General features: G+C 37.8%; 1 long non-coding RNA gene across 1 annotated transcript in view; it reads right to left on the bottom strand.

Moving 5' to 3' along the window:
* LOC110400792 overlaps nucleotides 1-17,884 on the bottom strand; it is a 148,386-nt gene that overhangs the window by 35,102 nt on the left and 95,400 nt on the right. The gene's annotated exons all lie outside the window — the stretch shown is intronic.

Here is a 17,884-nt window from a genome sequence, read left to right as displayed (position 1 = left end):
TGCAGAAAAGGGAAAATAACCCAACTCCTCATTTATTCTATTGTCTACATGTTTCACAACCATCTGTACTATCTCTTCAGTCTCAGACATGCAGTGCTGATTACCTGTAATAAAGCAGGAGACAAAAACTTTCCCAATTCACATATGATGCCTTTTCAATACCACTGCTCAACTGTGTGCTACCAAGCAACCCTCCTCATCCAGAGGAATCTTTTAAGCCATCTGACTGAAGCATCATCTGTCCCTTTCCCTGCCCAACAAGCAAAAACATTAAACTAGAAGAGTGCTGGAGAAAGATTGACAACCCCACAATACAAATGAGATCTAAAAGCAAAACCCTCGAAGCAGGAGAGTTCTGAGGCAAAGAGCTGCTTTGTCTGAAGGATTTGGGAACACACGCACTAAGCCAAAAAAGGGGTAAAGAATAGTATCTAACGGAAGGTTGGAGGGGATGAGCTGGCACTGAAGGGGTGTCAGGCTCGGGTGGGATCCTGAATTACCCTCAGCCTCCTGCCTTCTCGCTGACAGCAGCTCGGGCTTCCCCTGCACTTTCTGCAAAGCATATTAATTGATTCTGGTTGCTGAGCAACTAACTCTGGGGAGCCACACAGACAGCTCCGTACTGCTTCAGCAGCGGCAGCGGAGAGGGGATGTTCTCCCCGCCCGCCTCCTCCTCCTGCTCCCCCCCGGCTCGCTGCTCTCCCCAGGAGCTCCCAGCCGCCCCCCAGGGACGGTCTGCGAGGAGAGGGAGAAACCCGCTAATGCATCAGGAAGCAGAGGATGGCTGTCCCCGCCTTGTGCAGACCCGAGCCGGGCCGGGGCAGCCCTGGGAACCCCCGGCACAGCTGTAGCGGGCGGTGCTTCCCTGCTGGAAAGCGACGCTGGTTTAACCCCCTGGTTCTCCATGCAGAGATGGCATTACAATGAGCTGCTCCCGGAGTCGTGTCAATGGACGGATCTAACAGCACCCACATAAGCACTGTGACAAAAGGGCAAACATGCTACTTATTTCTGACCTCTTTAGCATGTTGCTCTCCAGACAGAGCAGATGTTACTCTGACCAAAAGGGTACAGGTGAAGCCAGAGCTGCTATCCAGAGGAATTGCCTGGATGTGTGTGTCTCTGAGGCTGCAAAATGGAGCTCTCTGACACAACACTTTCCATTGCTTTCTCCAATGTTGTATTTAATTTGCTCATAGTAGAGAAAAGTAGCAATGACACCATTTAGTTTTGTCCCATAAAAGAGACAGAGTAACAGGTGCTGGCTCTGACAGACGACTCCTAGAGCTCTGCAAACGATGGCCCCAGAAGAATGGCAAAGGATCCCTGCAATGCCAAGTAGATGGACCCTGACCACTGCAGTTTGTGGCAGGGTTTCAGTTTACTTCTGTGGTTGGAAGACTGAAAAAAATCTCTGAAATAACAGTTTCCAAAGCAAGCCATTGATCTTGTGCTTTCGTGTTGGATAAATCCTTAGATCATGGCATTTGCTCAGTACCGACTAAGCTGTCTTCTCATTGACCAAGTAAGATGTAACAAATGAAAAGACCTCAAAATTTCTCTCCCTGGGACCTGCTACTAAGTGTAACATCGGATCTTGGCCAAACTACTCAAGTGTGATTACTGTCAAAGACCTGAGCTACATCAGCTCTTTAATTCTGTTGTAGTGATAGGACAAGATAAAGGGCAAGGTCCTGAGAAATGTCTTAGTTGGCAGTCACATAAATAGATGACTCTCCCCTTGAAAAACTCAACCAACAGCTTGTGTGCTATCCAAATGGCAAGAACTGGGTCTTGGTGAAAAGGGAACAAGTTACCTTAAGCAAAAGAGTAACATTTCTGTTAGTAGTTTAGCCCCACTGTGCTGCTTTCATACTGCTTTCGTACTTTATAAAGCAAGATCTACAGTTTAGCTGCATTTTCTCAGCAGAACAAGATGTTTTCTTGAATATTCAAACCTCAGGAAGGGCCATTAGATCAGTTAGCAGAGTTGCTATGTGATGCAGATCACAGAACATTTTGAGTTCATTCAATGTGTCTGTGGATACAAGTATTCATTTCATCCTCCCTGGCACAGCTTACAGAGAAATATGGGAATTTCAGTATTGATTTAGTAAATGAAGGTCATTCAGTCTCCTATCAAGAAGGTACAGCAGGGTATTTATAAGGAAAACATCCTATAGTTCACCTACTCTCGTGTAAATACTTCTCCTAAGTTACCACAGCATACTAACCACAGGTTAAAAGCACTAAGTTAACACAATAAACACAGGCCGTTCCTGATTTATAGGACCACTGATTTAAGCAATTAATTTGGCTTCATTCACTATCCTTTAATCACCTCTAACACTTTAGACATTACTTCTGACCATCTCTCATAGTACCTCCTCTTTGTTGCAGGGTAGGAATAAATCCAGAAAAGTTTCCTGTAGCAATGGTTGATGTAAATAATGTATTTTGTTGTGCGTCACTGCTCATATCTGACATTGCTCCCTTTAGCCTGTAAGTTTACATGCCTGCAAAAAAGTGCTGAGGAATAGCAAAAAGGAGGGCTGAGAGGGAGCTAACCCATCTCTGTCTCACCGCAGGATCCATCACCCACATGCTAGTCTTGGTAAATGACTTTCAAACCAGTGCTTACAAGTCTCCTTTCTGGAATCTCCATGGTTTTGAAAGACAATTTATTCCAGTGCCTTGCTACTGTAACTATAAAAAGAGTATTTCTAAGCTCCATTGCTGCAAAGTTAAACATAATATTTCTTGTCCTATTTGCAAAAAAATGAAGGAAAAGAGCTCCACCATTCCTCGTTGCAACTAGTTTTTATGTATTTAAAATTCATTATCTCTTCTGAATCTCTTCCCTTTCTAGATTAAAAACTTCAGTCTGCTTTTACTTATCTGTCTCTTTTTAGGGAGTACTTTGTCACATGCTGACCACTGGATGGTAAGTGTGAAATTATGTGTCTATAGGGATGAACATTAATGGCTGTAAAATGAAAAGGAACCAAAGGGAGAGTGGAATTGAGCTGCATGGTGTAGGAACAGGGAAACAACGGGGAACTGTTTCATCTAGCTTCGGTGGTAGGATTACAAGCTGTCTCAGTGTTCCTTTTTCCTTTTCTGGTCAAAATGGAGTTACAGAACAGAGGAGGTGAAATACCTCTGGGGATCGTATGTGTGATGTGACCAATGAATCCTTCCAACCTGGGGAAGAAGATGACCTAAGAGCACAAGAAAAAATCAAAAGACTTATTGCTTTGTATTTATATAATGACTTACGAAAAACTAAATAGAAAAGGGAAGTCAGCACAAGATCTCAGGTAAGCAATACCTGAGAAATGGAGAAATGCATAGAGAAGTGGTTCAAGGAGAGCATATTCTTGGGAAGGATGCAAGCCTGGAAAAATTATGACTGTTTAGACTAAGTCAACAGAGAAAGGTGGAGAGATTTCCCAAATTCTTACAAAGAAATTGTGTCTGCATAAACATTTTTCACCATATATAAAGACAGATTTATTTCAGCATAAGCTGTGACTGTTTCCTCTTTTCCCCATTTACCATCATTCATATTGGTGCCCCCTTTTATCCTCATCAGTGAAATTTTTAAAAAGTCTGAAAACAAATTATTAATACCTTAATGTACCTTGCTTTGTACTTTGTTTTTATAAGGAGGAATACCAAACAGTGCTAAGTACCATACTGGAGCACATTTCATAAAAAGTGCTAGGGAAGGGCAGCTGAAGGACAAAGCAATAAAATGAAACAACCAGAGAAAGGAAATTAGTCAACAACTGGTGATTTCAAAACAAAAGCAAACTGGCATCAGATTATTAACAGAAATTGTGGCAGAGGTGGGCTTGGAGTTGTAAACATTTGTGTAATTATTTTTATATTACTGTTTATAAAATGCAAAGTTGTTTAGATAAAATTCAGTCCCTTACAGAAAGCAAGTACAGAATCTCTCTTTCACTTATACAAACCCTGAATTTCATCTCATATAAATGTCTTTTATTATGCATTCAAAAGGCTGACTAATGCATATGTTCAGTCCCTTTTCTAGTCACTATTTATCTTTTTCCCACTTTTCTATCCTTTCAACTGTACTGTTACCCACTGAGAAAATGAATGTCCTCTGAGCCTAAGGACCCCAGCAAGCCAAGGCCTGGTCACCCCCAGCCCTCTGGGAAGGGACTACTGGTGCTGTCCCTTCAGGGGGCAGTCCTGAGGGGCATCTCTGTGGGCTCTCAGCTGAGTGACATGGGAAGCCCCCTCCCCAGCTCACCCAGCTGCTGCTACTGGAAGCAAGCGAAGAGCTCTTTTACCAAAAAATTGGCCTTCACTCCAATTAAACACTTGATATAAACCATTCCTTCACCGATCGCAAGCTGCACCTTTTCTGGTAGCTGCCATCTGAGAGCTGAATTACAATTTTAAAAGCAATGCTGTATATAAAGGATACATTAATTTTAATATAAATGCAAATATATTGGGAGATCTTGGAAATTATTGAGTATGAAATAAAAGGCATAATTCAATTATGTTCTAAATTTTAATTAAAAGCCTCTGAAAATGATTTGCAAATAAATTTTCTGGAAATGGTTCTCGTTTTGACCTTCCAATTTCTTGTGTCTCAATTACTATTCAGTCAATTGCAACACAAACAATGGAATTGATTTCTTGCCTTTTTACTTTAAATACCATATAATGCATGCATGAGAATTTGAGCTTCTGTGAATTCATTTTCAGACCACCATCAGCAATTAATTAATCTAGCCATAAGAAATATACCTTGTTTCAAAACTAGTACCCAAACGTATGACAGAACATAGATACAGAGTTCCATCTATTTATATTATACTTAGCATTCCTAAAAAATCTAACATACGTTCAATATTATATTGCAATTATCATTTTATCATTATATTATTACTATAACCATTTTCAATATCTTATATACAACTGGTCTCATTTTTCTCTACTTTCCATCTGTGCAAATGTGACTAGGATGTCGTAGCTGGCAAAAACAGTAGTTTCAGTAAGAAAGTAGTACAGCCAATGGTAAGCACAGTCAGTAAAACACAAAACATTTGAATCTGTTGTTCTTCCTTTTTAAATAAATACCACTTTACTCCAGTTTAACCCCTAACAGAATAACAAAAGATAGGAGGTTACAGATTGTGGTCACTAATTGTTGGGTTTGCTCATACATTCACAAGTTAGTTGGAAATAAATTTTAATGGATCTGCTTCTATTGGTTAGTTTGTGGTTGGACTAGATGATCTTAGTGACCTTTCCAACCTTAACGATTCTGTGATTCTACTTTCATTTTCAGAAAAGTAAACATCCTACATTTGCTGATTTCAATGATATTTTCCATCAGTGTAGCTAGTAGCAGTAGATACATAGCAATAACTCCCCATTGCAGAGTTAGCTGCAGTTAAAATTCACCACGTACTGGGGTAAAGTCACACTCCCTTCCTTACGTCACCTTAGGACTAAAAATAGCATTTCAATATATCTGTATCAAAAATGCATGCCCATAAATGTGGATACCTAGCGAGCAGCACAGCCATATTCACTGCAGGAAATACACACACTAAGTATCCTTTTATTTTTTAGGAAAAGAAAAACCTGTTTTGAAATGAATTTCTTAGCATCTAAGTGAAATATAAATGAATAATCTCAACAGATATAAAAAGTGATATCTTGACCTAAAATACAGGTTTTTTGGGGGAGCAATAAATAGAGGTACCTATTACATTTTTTTTCTGGGTCATCAATACTGAACCCAAATTACACATGATAACAAGTGGCCTGATCCTCCTCCTCTAACCTGGGTAGCAAAGCCCACCCTGATTTCTATGGGAAGAGGACCAACTCTGTTCTGAGAACACTAGCACAACCTAAAAACCACTCAGCCTGTTGCACCAAATGCAGACAGACCTGCACCTGGAATCCTGCTTAAATAAATCGTATCCATGCGTACATTAAATTGCTCTGAAAGATAGGTAGGGTCTTCTGAGAGACAGTGGCACACTTGCAGTGTCTCAATTCAAACTGGAATCGTGTAAGAAAAACAGTAATCTTGCTGTACAGCTGCGTGCAGATAGGACATGCAATGCATGAATTCACTGAATCCCAAGGGTCATCATCTGCCTGAAATCCCTTTCTAGATAAGCATGTTCACCCATGGTAAAAAAAAAGCTCTCCTGTAAGTTAAGCAGCAACGCTTCTTACTGCTGAATATTCACATTATTTCTCAACAGGCAATATACACACTGAGCAAAAAACATAATAGTATGCTAAAGAAGGATTAGACAGACACTGGCAAAATTAGTCTTACTACAGTTTTGTTAAGCTCTTGGGTGTGTATTACATGACATTACTATTCCATAACACAGAACAAAAATTTCTCTCACTTTTTTTTTTTTTTTTAAAGCAGGATTTTAAACAAGAAATGGAGATTTCCTTCCCTGTCTTAACTTCCAAGCATTAATAAAATTAAAATAACCTGAATATTTATAGGATTCACACCTGGATCTTAAGTACTGCACTGCACACGGGACCCTATTGGACTGAGTACTGCACAGCGGCCAAAGTAGCCCTTAAATATTACAAAATACTTTAAAAAGGCAGAGTGTGGGTATTGGCATGATACTGCACAGTACTTGAATAAATGCATTTTGAGGAATTTGACACAAGCCAGGATTTTAGTAACTGCTGGCATTTCTACTCTGAATACTACTGTTTGCCAGAATCCCAGTACCTGGAAGGCTGATAGAGCCTGTTTATTTTGGTTTCAGGAAAGAGTTTGCAGCTTCTTGTTTTCCTTCTGTTTGCTTCCAGTGAAGGTACCTTCGGCTGAAAGTCCCTAAACTTCAACAGAAGGCCCCTTAAACCTGGGCAAAAGCAAAGCCCATCAGCCCTGCTCTGCCATAGCATCCTGAAACCATCCTTATGTACTCACTTACTTCACTGAGATGAATACATATGAATAAAGCACAGCTCTTTAGAATGATTCTTCAGAGTAAAAAGATAAAAGCAGAACATAAAGACACAGATCCTCCTGGGACTTTGAAGAGCCCTTTAAAAAGAAAGTGCAAGCATACCTTTTAAGACACGTTTATTTCTTAAATGCTCTCTCTGACTTTAGATTTTTTTGGTGCTGGTCTCCATTTATTTAATTAATCGCAGTATTTGCACATCTTGAATGCTTCGTGTTAATGTTTCACTCCCTTTTGCAGACTGATCTGCTGTGAGATTTTAATGAGAGCCATTTTTCATGTTTTTATGCAGAATTATTATACAGAGAAGAAAGTGATAATAACTCAGACTTCTGTTAATTACACATCTAATTATTCTTTGAAATTTGTTTAGAATTCTGTCTGCCAGCAGGCTTTGTTTCATTTATCACAGCCAGATTGGAAATACAGCTTAAATTAGTTGCTTTCTGTAAACAATCATATTTTTAAAAAAAATTAAATATGAATATTTATATTTCAGCCAAAAATACTCTCCTCTCTTACAGTCATTGACAAAAAAAAGAAAACTATCAGAAAAACATGTCAAATATTTGCCTTTTAATAATAATAATAATTCCTAAATCAGGTAAACGTTCTTACAGGGTATCAAAACAAAGCTTTATTAATGCAAGATCTATTTATAGTCAGAGTCTTCTTTTTTTCTAAATGGCAATCAGATATTTTATGTTAAAAGTTTGCAAATAGGAAGGCTCACCTCTAGAGGCATAGCAGTGCTATTACTCAAAGAGAATAGATGTTCTTTCAAGGGTGAAAGAGAGAGAAATATTTATTTTTGATGCTGTAAGATTCCCACTTGAGAACTCAGAAACCTCTTGTTTATCACTGTATTTCTACCGTGCTGCAGAACTTATCTGAAACATAGTATGCTCAAAGATCTCATCTCAGAAAATTGTGTTTTCAGGGAAAACACAATTCACTGTTCAACAAAAATCATCTTTGGAAAGTTGGCTCTATGCATATTATCGCATCTGTCATGTGGGATAACGTTTTAACCACAGTAATTGATCTAGAAGCAATTATGAGATGACAGAAAGAGGTTTAGACACAGATTCTTCACTAGGTAGGGATCATTTATCTCCATGTCCTCTTTCAGTTGTATATAAATGTATACAAAATTGCATATCTTAAGGATTATTTTGGAATGACAGGGAGATCTTGGCTATGGAAAGCAATATCTTCACAGAAGTATTTCACCCTATAAGTAGTGGCTCTGTAACCTGACAGATAGGAAATGAAAAGGTGCAGTGCTGCAAATTTAACATTTAAGAAATACAGTTTGCCTCCAGGTCAGATATGTTTCCCTTTGACACCAGTCTCTTGTGATCCCCACTCCCTTCCCAAAGCATCGGCTGACAGAGAAGCCCTTTCACTTACCTGTGTGCCTGGCAGGAGATGAAGAAGTTGAAAGCAGTGAAGTTCTTGTGACAATCTGCCACTAATATTTAGCTTACGTGGAAATAATTGCATTCTTCCATCTTTCAGCCTTCTCAGTAAGTAAAAGCCAGTGATGAATGCCAGCAGCCTTGTTAAAATATCACTGTAATCTGTTCAAGCTCTGGAGATTGCTCAGAAAGCCAAGTTCGTAAACATGCTCTGCCTATAGCTTCCCGGTAGCTCAGCACTTTCCAAGGGGGGATATCTCTTCCTATTTCAACACTGCACTTTGCAGAGCATTCTACCTTTCTTCTTTTCAGTAGGAAGGATGTAATTTTTGAAAGAAAATTGTACAGGAATGAGAGTTTAAAAAATTCTAGCTTTCTCACATCCAATAGTTAAGATTTTTGGAAAAGAGATAGCCTTTAGACTTTTTTTGGTTGACGCTTTTTCTTATTAATATAAAAAGCTTCAAATAGGGAAGGAAGAAGCAAAGAAGAAGATATAACAGTTCAAGAAGCAGCAGTCAAGGATGGGTGTCTTGTGTTTGCTCTGAGTTAATACTCCTCAGGGGGAGATGAAAAAAGCACAAATACAGCAAAATCTGTCTTACAGAGTAAAAATCTGTTGTATAAGCTGGTCTCTGGCAAAGTAAAACAGCGTGTGTGCTTCCTCTGCTAATTTCTAGCCTGCCAGAAAGCAAAGGAAATTAGAAGCTTTCTGCTGATTTGAAGCAGGTAGGAAGAGGGAAAGAAAATTAAGTATATGTATATCTACTGTAATTGTTTCTGCTCCCCTCAGAAATGTGTTAGAGAGGTCCAAAATCTCCCAAAGATGTGGATGTGAAAGCTTCATTTACCAGCACCACAGAATATTCTATCATTGCCAGTATTATCAAGGGGCATATGTGGAGAATGAACATTTAATAATGCAGCAACCCATAGATAGAAATAAACATATTCATGAGTGCTCTTTCTTCAGCCAAAACAGAAGTGGGCTTAGGACGCTGGAAAATATGACTATGAAGGCTGTTACAAGAATCATAAGTGACTACTTTTGAATAGCTGAACTGATTACTGACACCAAGTGATGGAAACTTCAGCCTAAAATGCCTAATTCAAATCCCACTAAAGCCCATGAAAATAGATTCTGGAGGCTGCTTATGAGGGCTTTTGCCAGCTGGCTCCTGTCTCTCTGGGCATCACTAAGCAAAGAGTGGTTTAAAGCCTGTTGTGACCTGTAACTCTCACAGGCATTCCAGTGTTATGCCAGCTCTGAATTTGCTCTGATAACGTATGTCACACAGACACGTGTCTGCTCCCTTCAGGGCCAAAAAGAAAACATTCCATTTATTTGTATGATGAGTCCAGTCACAGACCAAAATGCCACTCAGCCAAGTGTTAGTCAAGCATAAAACAAAGAAATTCCCCAGCTGCAAAAATTTAAAGTCCAGCTGTCATCTTTCATACTGACCACCTGCAATGACACCAAATCTTTCAGAACACAGGGTCCTTGAATTTAAAACTTTCCAGTTATTAACACTGCTGTAGCAAAGCTTGATCTAGCCCTTTTCAGGCAGTGAAAATATTACGTTCTGGAAAAAACAATAATAAAAAGAGTAACCCCAGTTTTCTTTCAGTGCAGTTGTTGTGCATCTGTACTATATATATTGACAATAAGAAACATGGGGGAAAAAAGAATGAACCCACTACATTTCTCATTTGGGGCACACAAAATACAGCAAATCCCACATCCTTGGCTTAGAAGGAGTCTCTGTGTAGCTCAGGGCTCTGCCTGAAAAACGCTGTACCACTAAGTTTAATTTGCATGCTCCTTCCTTTGCCATATTCACAGTTCTGCATTTTGCTGCAATCTGAGTATCCTAAGCTTATATGCGCATGGAAAATTGTATGCCCTTTGATGATGCTTTGGCTGCTGATTTTGTGTAGAGCAAGAATTTGCTCCTATGTCCATAAGCACCAGTCTATCATGTTAAGCATCAAAAACTTAAATGTTTAGCCACTACAAAGTGGATTTGCGTCTAGAAAATCAAAAGCATCAAAAACTTAAATGTTTAGCCACTACAAAGTGGATTTGCGTCTAGAAAATATTTTGAATGTCTGAATGACCCTTCTTCCATAAAGTCCATCACTCCTGTATAAAAATACTTGCCCAATATTTTGCAGCTTGAAGAAGAACTATCTTTTATATGGTACAAAATACTCCCAAGCACTCACAGGTACATTTTAGGAATAGAGGTCAGTGTGTGTATGTTCAAGAGCTTAGGATATTAATAACACTACAGGATCTACAGTTTTCTGTGCAATATGACATTTCAGCTCCAGACTGTAAAAAATGGAATTTGTTCCAAGGGTCATTTTTGCATAAGAAGGTGACACTACCCTTGCAGAGGGCTTATGGGTATCTCTCACTAATCCTGTGCGAGTCAGAGTGTCCTGGGAAGGACTCTGAGCATCTTCAGCTCCCCTTGGAAGTCAGCAGGAGCTGAATACAGCCCCTCAGAAAGCCAGGATCCTAGCAAGCACATTATAGTGTTACATTATGTCATTTAGGTTTTCACACACACAATTCTAGCACAAAAAAGGCTTTGACAGATGAAGATAAATTCATTTTAAATATAACATGTAGCTCCCTGAGCACCAGAGACCTTCAAATATACTTTTTCCTTGAGTCCAGTTCAGAGAATCACAGCCAAAGCAATTCTCTCCATGCATCTTGGCAAGTTATTTGCACTAAATAATATATCCTACCCAGTTTCCTTGGTGAAATTTAATCAAATGAAAAAATGGTCCCAAATACTAAAATAAAATGCTAAAAAAAAGCATAACTAATAAAAGTTAACACTGTCCAGGGGGTAGGGTCTTGAAAGAAGAAATAATAAACCTGGAACACTGTGTAAAACAGGGGTGGAAATCCTTGTCTTCAGTGTTTATGCTACTGTTATTTTTAACCATTCCCTATACATAAGAAAGAGATAACTGAGTCAGTACACCTAGGATTTGGCTTTGGCTGAAGTTCAGCCATATTTTAAAATATCTGTTCATGATTACTTCTAACTGTACCAACAGCAGGAAGAAATTCATAATGGTGTTTGGTTTTAATTAAGGTTGCCTGTCTGCTGAAACAGTTCCACTATGTCAGATACAAAATCAGTTCTAATGCTGCAGAGCTGCGATTGGACTACCTTCTGATAGTCACCTGGAGATTAAAGTAGATCAAGTTCCTTTTAAAAAGAGCAGACCATGTACATGAAAACACCTAGATCATACCAATGCAAGTGCAAAAAACATGATAGTCCTGTGCTTACACTATGAAAGTGCCCCAACACCTAAGCCAATCTTGAAAGAGGGGCAACATTTATCTTGTCCAGCAAGAGTCAGAAGCTGCCCTACAACACCTTCACCAAAGGAAAATTACTCTGATCCCACAGCTTCTTTAAGAGAAGGCTGAAACATGTTTGCTGCAGACATCGGGCTTTTTGATTAATGGAGGGATACTGTAATACATCAGGATACATGGATATAAAGCCATATTTTTCCTTAGGCTTTTATGAACTCTGTAAGGCCCAAGCATGAATCACATTCAGAAATGAGCTAGGTCAATCAGCTCTTGAAATAACTCTAAAGTGCTCTATCACCTCTTAGCCCTTAAAGATAAAAGATAAACTTCAAAATGCAGACTGCCAGAGAAAGAAGATAGTATTAAGGGCCAGGTCAGGGATTAAAATAGTGGTGGAAATGCTTAGGGCAAAGAAGAAATGGAAATGTCAGAGGAAAAAAAAAGCTGCAAGAAGAAGGATAGAGAGAACAGAGGTATTGACTGAGGAGGGCAACACCTGACAGCCTTGAAACACATGGAAGAGGACAAAGGTGTGAAGCGAATAGGTTGGAGTCCTGGCAGGAGCTACATGGAATTAGGTAAGAAGGAAGAAAATTGCCCAAACTGCAATTTGGTCGTGTCATGGAATTAACTTCTTGGATAAAATTTTCTCCCAGTTCACTCTCCAGGAACCATTGGCGACAATTGAAAAAAGGTGAGCATTATCTTAATTTGGTCATTTGCCTTTTTAAACAATCTTAGATAACTTTTTAGGACCAGAATGGCAATTTACATCTCATATTGGTAAGCAAAAGGTGAGAGTAGTAGCTTCTTAACTTCTCATCCATGAGAATATATCAATTCATCTTTTTCAGTGTTTCAGTTTCAACATTGTACGTTTTTTCACATATAGTTCATTCAAAACCCTGTGTCAGTGCAATGGGATGAGGTTCAACAAGACCAAGTGCCGGGTCCTGCACCTTGGCAGTTAGTTAGTGGGTTTATTGGTGGTAGGTGGATGGTTGGACTGGATGATCTTGTAGGTCTTTTCCAACCTAGTTAATTCTATGATTCTATGATTCTATGAACTAGACACAATGAGCATTCTGTGTAAGCACACTCCTGTGCCTGTCATATAAGAAACAATCTGGAAAGGTTAAAAGGACTTCTCTCCAAAATGCCTGCAATTTTTACCTCCTTTTCATCATCATAACTCATTTTCATTTCAGCTTGCAGCTTTTGAAGGGAGCACTTGAGAGCAGTATTTGAAAACTGAGAGCTAGTATTATCATCATTACCCATACGCAAACCACATATTTTCCTAAAAAGAGATACTGTGATGCTTTTATTATGATTAGTAAAATGCATTTCAATCCACAGATGGAAAGCACTGTCTAAAGTAAAAAATAATATATTATGCATAAGAAAGTTTTACCCTTTTAGCCTGCTTCTAGACTGTCATTCATATGCTTTGCTCTTTTTTATTATTACAGAATCTGCTGCTCTTTAGTCTTTAGCTTGTAGAAACCACCCCCTAAATACATCAAATAATTTCTACAGAGTCAATTAAATAATATGTTTTTCTCTATCTACACTGCATTTTAAACTTCAGTTTTACCCAGGGGTTGGTTAAAATTCCAAACATTCCTAAATAGTCAAATTTTGCAAAGTACTTTAGCAACTGGTTTCAAAGGAGCCATAAAAAACTCAAGCTTTTCTATTTTCCATTATACTTTAAAGGTACAAATTCTTGTGTGAACAAAGCATTTTTCTAAATTCTGTATCTAGCTTTGTAATTTATTATTCATTTTTATATTTCTCCATTAAATGATGATAATTTCTTCTAGCTATCTTGTTAGAATCTACTCCCAAATTCTTAGCAGGAGGAAAGAAAAAAGACTCGTTTCTTTGTCTGTAACAGAAAAGATATGATGGATGATGTGTTTTCAGTTGATTACAGTAAAACTCAAGTATTTTGAGAAGGACAGTAGTCATAGGCTGGATACTTTCAGCTTGTTCAAGATGTAAGTGGAGCCAATGATTTAACTTGTAAGGCAGTCATGAGACTGAAATTTATAGGAAAGACTAGAGCCAAGGTTCGGTGAATGCTCTGGTTGAAGGTTTTGGAAAGACTTAGCTCAGCAAAGCCACCAGAGAGCATCATCCAGTTTCACATCTGTACACTGACTGCCACTAGCAGCCCCTAGGCAGTGACTCCTCATTTCAGGCAGCTCCACTCTGATGCTCACTGCCCATGATGTGGAGTTTGGGCGCTTGTATTGGTGTATGTGTATTGCCACACTAAACCCTTTTTAAAGGATTTGTTTTACAGATACATGCCTAGACCTATTGGAAATCTAAAAGAGTTTCACAAACACAGAATGATTTTGTATTAGAGGATATATTGTCTAAAAGTTACACATTTAAAAAAAACATTCTGTTTCCAATCTGGCATCTGAGTTTTCCTCTATTTTAAGACACCTAATATAGGATGGAAAAGATCTTGCATTCTGTGAAGAAAATATAATCTCCTGTGAAGACAAAGATATTAAGGTTCCTTCGGTCTGCATATGCTCATTTCCTTCAAACTGTGTACATTTTAGTCTGGAGTTAGTTTTAGATAATAATATTATTATTTGCTAAGTATTTCAAATGATGTATCCAGTGCTTATTCTATCAAAAAGATGCCATAAAATAGTTTTAAGATGGCAGATTAAAATCTCAAGATTTAGTCAGTGACAGTATTACTATCGCATATACAATTTCAATACAACCATGTGCATATGCTATTTTGAATATAATTTGCATATACTATTTCCTCAATATAGTATCTCCTTATGAACTTAAAAATAAATATGGGTTTCACAAATAAACTGCAAGAAAGAGAATAATTTTTTTTCTTCCATTTCTGAAATTCCATGTATTTAATAAATTACAACTTCCAATACATGCAAGTGTTTATTGACTGAAGAGTGGTGGGGGAAGTGGGAGGTGGAAGAATGCAAGGGATATTCTTGTTTGCTTGTTGTTTAAGTGGAACAGTGGTTATATTTTAGAGTGATAGTCTCTGAAGAAGGTCCCACTTACTAACAAGTAGCCAATAAAGACATTGGCCTAATTTTGGACGTCAGGAAGAGTAACACTGTACATGCAGTACACTATGTGCGTGTTCTTTCATTAATCTTGAATTTTCAGACCTTTTTTTCTTTCTTTTTTGCTTTTGCTACTTTAATGCTCTTCTAACACTTCTTATAATGTAATAACATATGCATGCTTATAAAGAGAATAAACTAGCAATATTTTCATAAAAATGTATTTTATTTCATAAACTGGAATAATTCAACAAGTGTGCATAGATACCAGGTGAAATTACCCAGTTCTGCAGTACCTTTAATCTGTTGCGTTTGTAGTGGTTTAACTCAGAGGGTACCCTCCATTTAAAGTTCTTGCCCAGCAGAGGCAGACAAGATGCCAAGAGAAGCTGCTCTTCAGTACAATCACTTCCGAAGCAGTTCAAACCCCTCCATATGCTGCCAGTATCTCCTTTTAAGTTGGAGTGTAGAGGGACTCGGATCCTCAGTATCTCTGACTTCAAAATCTTAGGCGTCAACTTCAAGTCTTCCCTGATGCTTTCTGCCAGAGGCTCCAAGCGGGGACATTCTTGGCAGCTATGGTGTAGAGCAGGTTTTTTACATCTTGTCCTGCCTGTACTGGCCCAAGGGCTAGTGCATGAACTATTTCCTGTATAATTTCTTCAAAGGCTTGTTGTTGCTCAGAGCCCTATATGAAATCATTCTTCTTCCAGGGTCATTTAATAGAGCGGGTCAGGACAGCGTTGTGTTTCTCTTTCTAAACACCTCCTCTGCAATCTTTTTCTGACTGATCTCATTAAACACATCATTAGCAGAGTGATCATGACAAAGAGTTATATTCCTCACATGAATTGTTTCAAGCTGAATAAAATAAAACAAATTTTGTTTTCATTCATACTTTAATATAACATTTTCTTCTCCAATTATTATTTATGGGAATTCTGCAAAACTTTTGTAATGAAATTAAGGAGGGAGCCTTCAGTCACTCTGAATTGATAGAGCAGTTTTCTCTAAGATGCTCACTTATTAGAAAGATATTCATCTTTACAATTTCAAGTATGTATATCACATAAACTACAGAGGTATTTATAACTAAACCTATGAAAAAAAGGAAGATTTATATTCTTTCTGTTACCATTTTTTTCCAGTTTTGTCCTTCACCAAATTATTCAAAACTTCAACTTTTTGTGGTCTCAGAAATTATTTATTCCTGCCTCTCCTCACCAAAGTTATACAGCAAACACAAAAAAAAAATCTACAAAAATCTGCATAAATATTTCTCTGTCCTCTTATACGATATCTCATTATTATGTTACTTGATTTCTCTACAGTTTTAATAAAATACATCTTCTATAGCTCTTAATATATCATAAAGGGAATATCTATTAGATAGAAAGCAATAAAAGACCTGGAAAGCTAAAAACGCAGACTTGACTTTCCTAACTGATAAAAGAATCCCTTCTATCAAACAGTCTTAGAGCCCATATTGTGCATAATCCAACTCAAATACAACACAGATATTTTATGCATCAAAAACTTGAAATCTGCATGGTTTTCAACCAGAAGGGATTTTATTAAGAATCAAGCAATAAGGAAATTTAGTTTTAGCAGTTTAGTTAGCTTACCCTGAAACAAAAATTATAACCAGTACTTCACATTTCTTCCTCAAGTCTGATATTTCCCATGCCTTCCGTAACTATTATACATGGGCTTCTGCATAAAAATAAAAATAAGTAAAAAAAAAAAAAGGAGTATTAACAGTTCAACTTTGGGAAATATAAGATTTTTGATATCATTTTACAGTAGAGTGGGTACAAATAAAGCTCTTTCATAATATTTTTCCTGACTTGTCTGAGAACTGACTTCTAGTTTTCCCATTTTGATATTAAAAAGCAGGGAAGAAAGTCTGCTCTATTTCCCTCTGGTGATCACTTTGATTGAAGTAGGAATCAATTCAGATTTACAGTGAAGTAGCAGAGCAGGAGATGACCCTTTTAAGGCAACCACTCATCCCTCTTGTAGCCAATTATGTAATTTGTGAATTAGATTTCCAGTGTACCTGAGGTACAGGATGTGCTTTAGGTAAAAAGTACAGGGACAGAGATTGAACAGAGATAAGGGCTATCTTTCCACATTCTGCAACAAAATTTCTGAAAACAGTTTTGAGATCACCGTATTTAAATGCAACAATTCTCTCCAGTCAACAGGTCACTCTCTGTCCTCAAAAATTCTCCCTATGTGCCAGGTCCTCTTTCCAAGAATTTCTTTGTGAAACACTATAAATATAGAACTAAACTCACCTTCACACTACTTAGAATACATTCCCTGATCACATTTGAGATCAGGAAGAGATGTTATATTGTTCCTTGTAGGTATAATGTCTCCAGTCACTTTGGCTCAATATTTTTCACCCTTAGCTAAACATGTTAATTCAGAACTGAAATATCGACAAGTCAGACACATAGCTTCTTTTTATGGGGTTGATTTGTTGTTGTTTTTTTCCTTTGTACTAACATGGAAGCAGTAACTGCAGGTTGAACACAGAATTTTCTGTCCTTCCAACTCTCTCTGCATTCAGTTTGCCTAGACCCTGATTATCTCTTCAGTTACTAGTGGGTAAAAAAGAAGTGATATACTCATATGCATATTTTCCTGTCTCACCAGGTGCTCCACTGAAATCAAGAGTTATAGGAAATACTTAACGTAAGACCCTTTTGTAGTGAACTCATCATCTTCTGAAATGTCTTTATTCCAGTGCAACTTCCATTCACATGATTTGTATTTCCTGTCACAGCCCAAGGAATTTCTATATTATTTCCATTTCGCATATTCATCATATAAGACAAGTTTAAGGAAATCAATAATAATATAATTTTTTCCCACTCATCTTTAGAAAGAATGTTGTCATGGTTTTGTCTGAACTTCTAAATTAATGATGAAAAATTGACTGCAGTTGTGCAGAAGAGCCTAGCTATTAAAATCTGAGTTAATCATACAAAAGGAAATCCTCATTCTCTTTTAATGTAGTATCCACAA

Source organism: Numida meleagris, chromosome 6 (genome assembly GCF_002078875.1).
Source record: "Numida meleagris isolate 19003 breed g44 Domestic line chromosome 6, NumMel1.0, whole genome shotgun sequence".
Taxonomy (NCBI): domain Eukaryota; kingdom Metazoa; phylum Chordata; class Aves; order Galliformes; family Numididae; genus Numida; species Numida meleagris.
The sequence above is the reverse complement of the archived record's forward strand: the minus strand, read 5'-3'. Positions and strand labels throughout refer to the sequence as shown.